We start from the raw sequence: 12,234 nt of genomic DNA, 5'->3' as shown, positions 1-12,234 counted from the left end.
TCTTTGTCTCCTTCACCCATGCCTTTGGAGCTGTCACCCTCCAGCACAGCTCCTGACTGCGGTCACACAGACACAAGTTGCTTCTCTGTGGCTCTGTTACCTCCAGTGAACCCAGTTCACCTTGAGCTTGAGCATCTACCTACAGCACACCCCAGGCATGGGCTTCCTGCAACGTTCTGAGCCCTGGAAACGAGGGCATCCTCCTCGCTTCAAACGGGTTAAACATCCAGCTGGATCCCTGACCTGTCTGCAAAGCACTGACCTGGAAGAGAAGGAGACTTTCAACTGCCTTATTACCTACCAAGCTACAGATCACGTCCCCCTCAATTGCCTTTCATTGCTCTCAGGATGAAAGCAGACTTTTGGCAGAGGGGATTTGAGAATGAGGGGCTGCAAATCCCTTCCTGCCTTTGATGCCCTCATCTCTCTCACCCGCTCACCCATGGGCACACACACACGTGCCCTCTGCCTGTTTGTAAACCCATCTTTCCATTTTCTGGTTGGCCTGGCAAATCCCAGCTGCTCCTGAGCACGTTTGTACAGGTTCCATTTACATCCAGCAGAGTTTGAATTTCCTTCTCGCCACGTGCTTCATGGATAAACCAGCGGAAACACTGCGGGTGGCTGAGATGGGGAGTGGGATGCAGGAGAACACCCGTTTCCCCTAATGGCAGAGTTTGTGGTGGCTGCTCCATGGTGGAGGGTTAAGTGAGGGTTTACTCTGCACTTCTCTCTGCTTTAACTCAGTGGCTTCCCATTTACCCAGCCTGAGCCAAGGGCTTGAGCATTAATTGATTCTTGCTGCTGAGTGAGGCTCATTAAGCAGCAGCTTTGGGGTGCAAGTGGCAGCTCACTGAGGCCGTAATGAGCAGGACAAGAGGTCCAGGACTGAAACTTCCCCTCCAGCATCTGTTATCACAATTACAGCCCCCAAACACAGCAACAGCCACCGAGTGCGCACACACAGACACAATAGAGCCTTATTAAAACAAACGGCTCTTGCCAACGCTCCCCATTTAGGGAGCTCAGCACCCTGCAGCTGGGTTAATTATCACCCATTCGAGATCACAGCCTCCCCAAAGCCCGGGGTACCGGAGCCTCGGGAGGGGCTTGGCCGGGTTCCCCCCCGGGGGCAGCGGGCAGGGTAATTAACATCTATAGTGATTAATACGCTACAATTTGTGCGTATGGTGTAACTGGGGGGTAATTTGTGTGCGCACTTGATGGGAGCCGAGCTGGTTCGACCCGGCTGAGGAAGAGGAGGGCTCCGGTATCGGGTGTTGTTAAAGCGAGGTAAAGCGGGGATGCCGGAGGAAGCAAAGCGGAAGGGGTGCGGGTGTTAGGAGGGCAGAGGAGACGGGTGCGGGGTTTGGGATGCGGAGCCGGGGCGGGCCGGGGATGATGCTCGGAATCCCGGCGCTCCGATCGCCATCTAGCGGGGTGCCAGCTCTTTGCCTGGATGCGCAGCTGCCGCTGCCCTACGTGGGGCTTCAGGGCTGGAAGTGAAGTGATGGCCGGGCTTTGGGTTACCGGGGCCGGGGCACAGGGTCAGTACTGGGAGGGGAGTGAGCTGGGACCTGTACAAGTAAAGGACTTTTCTGTATCTGGTCCAGGTGTTCGCTGTTGATGCCCTGAATGTGTTTCTGACCCCATTCACACCCCAAGGAAATCCAGCCCTTCCTCTCCAGGTCAGAACGTTCTCTCCACTTAAAAGGTGTCAGTGATGAACTCAAGAGCAAGGGTCTACCTTCTCCTGGGGGGTTGGAACTGGATGGGCTTTAAGGTCCCTTCAACCCAAACCAGTCTGGGATTCTATGTCTTAGCAAGGCAGCTGTGATCTCTCGTATGCTGAGCTGTACCTGTGTAGCAGGGCAAAGCGTAAACCAAATACCCAAATCCATACATAGAGGCTTGTATGGTTGGAAATGGCCTGGCTTTAAAAACATCTCAGACCCCTGTCTGGAACATCAAACTGGGGCTGGGACACAGCATTGTTTTCGTGCTTCTGAGCTCTAAGGTTATGGCCTTAAGAAGTGTGAAAAGGATCATATCAGAATCCCAGACTAGTTTGGGTTGGAAGGGACCTCAAAGCTCCTCCAGCTCCACCCCCTGTCCCGGGCAGGGACCCCTTCCACTGGAGCAGCTTGCTCCAAGCCCCTGTGTCCAACCTGGCCTTGAGCACTGCCGGGGATGGGGCAGCCACAGCTTCTTGCGGCAGCCCCTTGGTGCCCAGTTTAAATGACCTGCAGTGTTGTCCTTACCCCAAAATGCTCTAAAGGCTCCAAATGCTCTACCAGTCCTTTTGTTGTCCCAAAAGTGGGATCATTCCCCAGTGTGCACAACACCAGTGTACACTATTTAAAGCTATTTTGCTTGGCTGAAGCTCCCCAGACCTCTACTTCAGGTTATGTCAATTCAGAGAGCAAAGCAGTTACTTTGCATTGGTCTGAAGCTACCAAACACATGATTAATTGTACTCTGAAACAGCTTGAATTCCCTGAAGGGAATGTGCTGTATAAAAACACAAGAATCCCATTTCCAGCCCTGTTCTGTGGTGTGGTCAGTTGGAGGCTCTGCAAGACACAGGCATCAGAGTAAATGTGACCCTCTTCAAGACAGCTGATGATACAAAGGTCAAACAAAAAGTGATTGACGAGGAGAAAAGTACATGTTAATATTTCTCCAAGAGGAAAAGAATTACATCTAATGGGTGTAATATTCAAAAAGAGCTCGCACATCCTGTGAGTGATGCCAGCATTTTAAAGGCACTTAAGCCTTAAATTTCCCCTTGATAAAAGTCATGTCACATCACTCTTATCCAGTGGGACGGTTTATGGCAAAGTGTCATGCAAACACATCCGAAGGAGGGAAGGAATGCCAGCACAAACAACAGTGCTGCCGGTGCTGCAGCTCCATGCCCAGGTCTGTGGGTGAGGGCCCTTGCTGCAGGTTCCTCCTGAAGGTGTGCTGGCTGGAAGGATTGTGCCTGCTGCTCGTTGTTTTCCTGACCCCCCAGTTCCCTTCTCTGCTCCTCCTTAGGCCCTGAGCAGCTGGTTTTGATCATTAGCAGCAGCATCACACCCGCAGCTTGGCCAGGTCCAAGGGTGGGATCCTTGGGAAGGGTGGGACCCCTTTGAGCTCGCCTTTTGTCCAAGCTCAGGATTTTTGTGTCAAAGCCTTGTGTTGCGAAACGGGGAAATAAGAACTGCTACAAACGCAGTGCTTTAGGCACAGGGCAAAGCAACGTGATGGAGCACCAAGCAGATGTTGTAGTTGAGCAGGGTTGGAGCATCAGAACCCCCCTGATTGATCGGTCTCTAAACTGGGTGCATAAAACACACCAGGGTGATAATCAAAGTGCTAAACTTTATGCTTCTCTATCACCATGAAATAATTGTTCTGCCTGAGCATCATTATCCTGCCATTTCTCTGCTCCTGTGTCACTTACTGAAAATAAAGGCTCACTGCTTCCGTTATAATGAGCTACAGCTTCAATAATTCACAGGGAATTTTACTGGGCTTTATTTTTTAATCTTCATCCCAGGGTTATAAAATCTCTGCCACTTTTCTAAGGGTTAGTGAAGTATCAGCAGAAGGAGAAGGCAAGGACGGATTCGCTGCAGTTCATTTAGTGGGATTTTCCTATGCTCTATTGGAACTAATGCATTATTACTCTTGTTGTTATCAGTACTACTATATTTTCCCCAGTAGCTGCTATTGCAGCAAGACTGGGAGGCCAGCGTGGACCTGGCTGGGGATGGAGTTTGGGCCATACAGATACCATTAAAGCTGTTGGTTTAGAGACAACGCTTTCTATTCCTGATTGCTTTGTTTTCTCTGGAGAAGGTTCTGAACAAGTGTAACCCTTGAACAGTTATTCTAGGCTGAAGGGTTTGGTCTCTCTTCTCCTTCTGTTGTTTCTTACTGATTTTGATGTATGATACTTCCATATATGCTTATATATACAAATTTAATTCTCCATATACAAAGTTCTGTCTGCCTTCAGGGAAAGGATATGGGATTTTTGTGTCATTAATCTGGTAGCATCTTGAGTGATAGTGCTATTTCTAAAAGCTTTCTTCATATATATGGAATGATTATTTGACAGAGCAGCGTTCAATATTGGTGGAATAATGATGTTGCTTGTTTAATACATCAGTTTAAGCTGTTACCGTGGATTCTTTGAAATGCTAGATAATTACATAAATAATTATGAAACATTCTGTCAATGCATCTTGGTGCAAAGTATTGCTGCTGATCTTTTACAGACATAGAACTAAATATTGCGGTTGTGAAAGGAAGAGGGAGCCCGTGGCACCACGCTGAGTAGGTTGTTTCTCTTATGCACATGTCTGAATACCAGGCAATTCAAGCATCAGATTGAGAAGTAAACTGTCACCACTTCTCTTGCTTCCCTTCTTTCCCTTTTTGGTCTCTTACTTGCTGCTGCTTGCATGGTAAAGAGCTGGAGGAGGCTCCTTCCCCTGCATGTTGCTGACTGTTCTTTTTAGCTGGGATTCTTGGGCATCAGATTGAAGAGTTACTCTGGATGATCAGCAGTTTTCCCTGAAGTTGGCCATTAAGATGGTGATTTGGAGCAGCCTACAGGAACCTTCACTGCAGTGCAGACATCTCTGCTTGGGATGGCAGGAAGCCGATGGGTCTGCAGCCTCCTCAAGTCCTGATGGCAGAGCACATCCTTAAACCCATGGGATCATCTCCTGTTAAATGACTGAAATTACTCCTGTTAAAATGAGTTTCCTTAACTGCATCTCATATCTGGTGTGCTCTAAGGGAGGGTGCTGCTTCCCCTAACCAGGAATCTCATGACCAATGCAGCTGCACTTGGCTCTTCCCTCTCCTGGGCTGCATCTGCTGCTGCTGCCTGGCAGGTTTCAAGCAGGGCCTGGGAATGCAGCAGCTCTATTGATCCTTATTCCTCTGGAGGTTTATTAACACGTTATGAATTAGCACATGAGGCCAAGGGGAGGTTTGTTAGCACCTTCAGCTGCCATTCCCAAACTTGTCAGCGCTCTCCTCTCTCTGTGCTGGCACCCAAGAAAGGGATTTTTCCCTTCTTTCTAAGGCACAAACCAGAAACCTGGGGGAATATTGGTGTGAGCATTCAGCAAGCCTGAGAAGCAGGTTGTCTTAATGTGGGAATGGTGGGGGAAGGATGTACCAGGACCCCCCCTCTGTCCTGTTGCCAGCCAAGGAGAGAGCGCACAGGAGAGGGTCTACTGGGTGATAGAGCTGCAGCCCAGTCAGCATTTTCATAATAGATGTCATTATTATGAGCATTATTATTACATAATACATACAATAATATAAAATCCTTTATAATATATAATTATAATAATAATGGTATTTAGAAGAAGATTTCATAGGAATAAATCTGTGCTTTTGAGTCAGAGCATCCCCAGACATTTGCTTGGAGAAGTGAAGAGTTAGGTTTTGGCTGAAATCATCTTCCCTTTGTTTGACCCTCTTTGCTGTGGGGAGAGGCAGGAGCCCCCCCGAGCACTGAGACCCCCCAGCCAGTGCTGATCCCCTCCCTGTTTTGGGAGGGAGCATCTGGTGCTGTCGGCTGAGCAGTCCATCACAGCTCGGCCCTGCTGTCACCGGGAGACATGGCGGAACGAAAACAAAAGATGTGACAAATTTGTCCTTTTCTCTTTTATAATTAACCAAAATAGCTGGTTGTGTAGCAAAGCGTGGCTCCTCATTAACAGGCAGGCGAGGGGCTATTTTTAAAACCCAGACCCCCAGTAATTATAGTTGCAGCAGAGAATGGTATTTCAGTCAAATGCGACAGACAGTGAGGCAAGCTCCCATGTGAGGCAATTAATATTTCACACCTGCCAAGCAAATCAGCGGTGGGGAGAGGAGGGGATGGCATTGAGAAGGGGATGCTGCACTGGGGGGGCTGCTGCTTACAACAGAGAACACCAGAAATCCTTCACTTGGCTCTATGATGGCCAGTGAAATAGCACATGCTGCTGCTGGGACAGCAAAGGGGAGTTGTGGCTGCCCCATCCCTGGCAGTGCTCAAGGCCAGGTTGAACACAGGGGCTTGGAGCAAGCTGCTCCAGTGGAAGGGGTCCCTGCCCGTGGCAGGGGTTGGAGCTGGATGGGCTCTGAGGTCCCTTCGAGCACAAACCAGGCTGGGGTTCTAGGAGCTGGCCAAAGTGCCCATCAGCAAAAGCTTGTTAGGGAGGTCTGCAGGAGAGGGAGATAAACCACTGCTAGTAAATTGGTCCATTTGGGAAGCAGACTCCAGCATCAGGGCAGGCAGCTCTCCCTTCCATCCTAAAGCTGTTTTCCTTCTCCTGATCCCAGTGAGGCCCTGAGCAGCTGGAGGAAGCCATTGCCTTGTGCTCTGCACACATCTCCCAGCGCCTCTGGGCTCTGCCAGTAGCTCCACGTGCTCATAATGGATGTAACTGCACCTCTCCTGTGAGTTGTACATATTAGCGTGTTCATTCTCCCTGTTATGGAGACAAAAGCTTGTATTTTCCTTCCCACTGTTTTTTTTGCTGTTCAGGATTAATCTGCCCATTAATGGATAATCTGTCAGTGTTTAGATGCATTCAAGTTGGGAGGAGATTTATGGGCTCGTGGTACCATCTGCTTTATTAGAATGCTTTGAAAACCCAACATTCAATTTGTTGTGCAGGGTTTGACAGCAGCTTATTCTCCAGCTTCCAAAATAATTAAGAACACCAAAAACCAGAGGGAACGGTGACAAGGTGCATGGGAGGGGAGGCAGCTCCCACCCTGCCCTCTGGGTAGGAAGGACTGAGTAACCTCAGTGAAGCAGCCCCATCTGCAGAGGTTTTCTGCTCTCTTCCTGTAATCAAATGCCACCAGAAGCATGGCTGGAGACCACTGAGCCAGCAGGTCTGAGCTTGGAGAACGGCAGAGCCACAACTTGTCTCTTAGGCCTTGACAGGATTAGAAAGCTTTTGTGCTTAAATAAGAAGCAGGGAGGTGGGGGTGTGGGTTCCATGGTTTGCTCTGAAACACAGAGCAACACACGGGGGAAGTACAGTGAATGCGGCAGCTCTGAAACTCTCCCTTCCAAATTATGGATGAGGCTCGCTCAGACAGAGGGCTCTGACCTCCTGCCACCCTCCTAATGAGAAAAGATGATGGGAAAACTCCAGGGGGGTGGAAAAACGCAAACAACCCTTTCTTCCATGAAAACAAGCCAAGAAACCTGTAACAATTAATCTGAAGCCATCTAGGAGAGGTCCCAGGATAGGGCTTGTCTCTCCAAAGCGCTCTCTGAAGCACTTCTGATAAGTAATGGAGCCTCAGCTTCCACGTATCGATCGTGTGCCCTGTGTCACAGGAGTGCTTTAGCTAAATGATGCGGCATCACTTCTCATTGCCGGTGCTGAGAGAAGCTGCATCCCAGCGGGTTGGAGGAAAAGTTCTTGGAGGTGGACAAACCAGTCAATGTGTAGTATTCCTCATCCTGGCTTTCAGTGTGAATTCCCTCAGTCCTCCAGCTGCCCCAGCCAAAGTCATGTTTAGAAGGCTCAGGAGGGACCTGATGGCTCCCTACAGCTGCCTGACAGGAGGATGGAGCCAGGAGGGGCTGGGCTCTGCTCCCAATGAACAAGGGATGGGGCAAGAGGAACCGGCCTCAAGCTGCACCAGGGCAGGGTTAGATGGAGCTGAGGAACAATTCCTGCCCCAGAGGGTGCTCAGGCATTGGAACAGGCTGCCCAGGGCAGGGCTGCAGGCATCGGCCCTGCAAGTGTTCACACCCTGTGGAGATGAGGCCTCAGTGCCATGGGTTACTGGTGGTCTTGGCAGTGCTGGGGAATGGCTGGACTTCATCATCTTAAACAGGTCTTTTCCAGTCTAGCCTATTCTATTGACTGTTCTCTCCACTGTGGCAACTCCCCCAGCTCCAATCTGCAGCATCCCCCAGATTTTCCCCTTAGTCCTCCCTTAACAGCTTCCTGGGTTCTGTCTGTATCCAACGCAGGTGCTCTTTGTTCATCATCATTGCTTGAGATCCTTTCAGAAAGGAGTTTCTGAAGGCACAGAGCAGAAACATTCCCCTCTCTGAGAGCTCTGTTCATCACAGATCCGCTGACAGAGGCTGTGCTGTGCTGTGCTGTGTCAGGACCTCCAGCAGCAGTAATTCCAGCGTGGTACCACAGGGGGAAAACGCATTTGATGGAGCTGAGAGGAAGAATATCTGAAAGCAAAATGTAACTGGAGAAAGCACAGAGTTTATGAACAGTGGGCAAAGGGGCGAGGTGAAGGGATGGCCGTGACGCGGGGATGCAGCAAGCACCAGGTCATAGTGGAAATACCAAACTTTGGATTCCCTGTGTGAGAAATCGCTTCTATTCCCAAATCAGAAATGGGAGGGTTTGCCCACAGCCCTGTGGCTGGATGGCTGCGCCTATGGAGCAGCTCTGGGACCATCCCCACTGCATCGAGACCCTGCTGTGGCTGAGGAGGTGCCACCTTGAGCATGGAGGGGACAAAGGTGCTGTGCCTGGGATGCTCCCTCAGGCCTCAAAATCTTCCCACAGATCTGGACTAAAACGGAGTCATTAACTCTCTGTTCCTGTGGGATGTCATTTATGTTGGTCATTTCTGATGCATCTTCCAGCATCTCATAAATACATGTATTTTTTTTTTACCCCTACATCACCATAGTACTGAGAATATGCATTTGGGATTGTGTCCGCAAATGGGATGTCTTTTCTATGCTTTTCTTTAGTTGGACCCTATCAGTGGCATTATGTGAGACACACTGTAATTTGTCTGGTGAAATAGCAGTGTAATTTCACATGCTAATGCTGTAGAATGTTTATATTTTAATGCAAGTGTCCCTTAACACCCACCTCCTTCACAGCTCCTGAGATGCCCTCGCTCCCTTTCCCAGGAGGTTTAACTGGATAGCATCTGATTGCCTATGCGCTTTGATTTTACAGTGATACTGGAAGCTTTTTGTTCTATTATTCACTGTAGGTCTGTGTTGTCTGAGCTTATTATGTGCCATCAGAAGGTGCTTGGAGCCTGCAGCCTTGCCAGCCACTCCTATTGTACAAACACATCAATAAATAAGAGGTGTCTGAATTTAGCTGTGTGCTCGTAGCTGTGTGCAGAGCCGTGTCATTCTTTCAGGTCATCTAGCACTGTGGCTGCAATAGTTTTGCTGTCACATCCTTCTCTTCAGGAGACCCCCAACAAAGTGTCTCTTTGTTTCCTATTTAATTTTATTTATCATGCAAAGAGCAAACACTTTAAAAAGTCAAAACAACAGGATGTGTTGGAGCTGGGTGCTGGTTCCCAGTGCAGTGGGTCAGTGGCGGCAGGAGTTGGTAATGACTGAGGATGCTCCTATCTCTGTATTTGAGCAAGCCCTCCTTTGAAAACCAAAGACACTTGTACCTCTGGGACCTCATTTCCCAGCTAGAAACAAGCAGCACTTTATTATCAGCAATTGCCAGGGTGAAGATGAGAGCCCTTCCCAGGTGCTTTTAAAGGTGCCCTTTTATCACTGCCATTGAGGAGGCTTTTACATCTCATCCCATGCTTCAGCAGGACCTGGCACTGAGCTGTTATTTACTCAGAGTAAAAGCCATTCCTTTATTTCCTAATTACAGTTTGGGGTTTCTCCATAAGAAATAACTACCCTGGGCTCACTTTACACAGCTTACAGCTGAAGAGGTGGTTCTCCCTGGGAATAAATCAGAGAATCCCAGCCTGGTTTGGGTTGGAAGGAACCTTAAAGCTCATCCACTTCCAATCCCTGCCACAGGCAGAGACACCTTCTACTAGAGCAGCTTGCTTCAACTCAAGCTATTCTGTGATGCTATGGTGCTGAATTTCATCACATTTAAACCAAACAGTATTGAAAATAGTATTTATTTGGAATTAAAGTTGCAATTAAGCATCTCAGGTACCGTGTACCCACAAGATGGACTTGCTGCAGTCCCAACAATGGGGGAGAAGCCCAAACAATGAATCCAGCTTGCACGTTCGGATGGCATCCAGAGAAATAAATTGCAATGATTAGTCTGCAGGTCTGGATGGAGAAGCTAATCTTTGTCCTAAATTACTAGACTTATGCTTTAATGATTTTTATTGGTGTTTCGTGGTGCTGCTGTTTATTATAGTTAAGTACTTTGGATGGGGCAGCAATGAAAAGCAGTCAGTGAAATCAGCCAGGTTAATGAGAGTCTGGTCCAGCCTGAAAGTAGTGATGGATAGAAGCAGAAACACCATCAGTTCATCTCTGCCCTCTCCTGTTCCTCTTCTTATATTGCTGCAGTTACTTGGCATTCTTTGTGTCTTCCAACAAATGGGAATATTTTGAGGAGAAAACCCCCAAACTCTGATCTTTGAGGGTACCTCATCCCTTCAGCACACCAGCAGTGACCACCTGAAATCCCCGTACAACTGGACCTAGTGCAGACAGAAGCGATGTGGCCGTGTCTCATCAAGGTGTGTCATTAACTTGGTGGCCCTTTCCAAGACATCATCATGACCTCAGCGATGGTTCTCTCTCTTCCAACCCAAACCAGGCTGTGAACCTATCTCCTGGCTCTGCCCATCCTGCACCTGAGTTCGTTCCTTTCCATTCAGGCTCCTGTTCCCGCAACTTAGAAAAATCACTTAGTTTTGTAGTTTTCTGGTTTGCTGATTCCTGCCTCATTTTTGAAGGCAATTCCTTCTGACTCGTTCAACCTCCGGTACTGCTGTGGAAAATATGCATCTGGGGAACAGTTTCATGGAAAAATGCTTAAGTGACTTGATTTACATTGTAGCCTTCCCCTTAAAACTATATTAAAGACCCAGCAATACCCTACAAAGCGCTGAACAGACAGAAGGTAGTAAATGAGCACAGCCTTGATTAGATTTGAACCACCAATCCTGAAGTTAAAGTTTAAGGCATAAAACTGTTCAGCAATCCACCCACCATATGGTTTGCTTCAGTGCAGTCACGTGTGCTTCATCTTTGCTTTCTTATTTGAGGATATTGATTGTAGAGGAATAATCACAGTAAGCAATTTGTTTTAATACACCACTTCTATTACGGGTACGTTACAGTTGCTGCAACCATGCATCTTTTTCTTGGTGCTTTTTTAAGACTTTCAAAAGCTCTTTAAAAGAAAATAGATGATCTATGGCTCAAAAGTCTCATATTCACAGGGTTTTTTTCAGCTCTCTCTGAGGAATGACTCTGCTGAGTGTAAATGAATAAGCAGTAGCTTTGCAAGGGGGTAATAAATACCAAGGCATGCATTAAATGGAGTTGCAAGGTTTATGAAGAGGCCAGCATTTGCCTAAGTTAAAATAGTACATGTGTTGTTCAGACTGGAGACCTCAGAGCAGCTCCAGTGCCTAAAGGGGCTGCAGGAAACCTGGAGAGGGGCTTGGGACAAGGGATGTAGGGACAGGGCAAGGGGAATGGCTTTAACCTGCCCGAGGGGAGACTGAGCTGAGCTCTTAGGCAGAAGCTCTTCCCTGTGAGGGTGCTGAGGCGCTGGCACAGGGTGCCCAGAGAAGCTGTGGCTGCCCCATCCCTGGCAGTGCTCAAGGCCAGGTTGGACACAGGGGCTTGGAGCAACCTGGTCCCTGCCCGTGTCAGAGAGCTGGAACTGATGAGCTTTAAGGTCCCTTCCATCCCAAACTGGTCTGGGATCTATGATGTATTTGGTCTTTAGTTCTGAGAACTAAATTTCAATACGAATCAGAGAAAGAATACAAGCACCTAGATAAAGAGTGGTCTGGAAAGGCAGCTTGCTTTCATGAATGAAGGTTATTCAAGGCTCTGTGCACTCTAGAAGTAAATTTAGGAGCCCAGGCATGCTGTGTACTTCTTGCTGAAGCCAGAGGTTTTCATTTGACATTAGAAAGGACGGAGAGGGGGAACCTGCATTTGCTGTTGTAGGTAAAGGTGAGCTCTCCTCCAGCATCCTCTGGTGGTGGAGGGCACAAGCAGGGATGGCTCTTTGGGGGTGAGGGGCTCTTCCTTGGCTGGCAGAAGCGGATGGCTTTGCAAGGTTCTGATGTAGGAATGGAGGTAATTATCTCTCCAGCACAGCCTTCACACAAAGGATGCCTTGACAGGACTCTCAGGATGTCGTTTCTGAAACAGTAATAGAGGAAGCATTTCCTGCCCCAAGAGCTACAATATAAATATAATAATGTGCAAAACCAAACACAATAAAACAAATAGATGACAAGTTCTTCAGG

The sequence above is a fragment of the Neopsephotus bourkii genome, unplaced genomic scaffold (genome assembly GCF_033783945.1).
Source record: "Neopsephotus bourkii isolate Nb327-2 ecotype Australia unplaced genomic scaffold, CSIRO-AGI_Nbou_v1 NB_1139, whole genome shotgun sequence".
NCBI lineage: Eukaryota > Metazoa > Chordata > Aves > Psittaciformes > Psittacidae > Neopsephotus > Neopsephotus bourkii.
Note: the sequence above shows the minus strand (reverse complement) of the source record.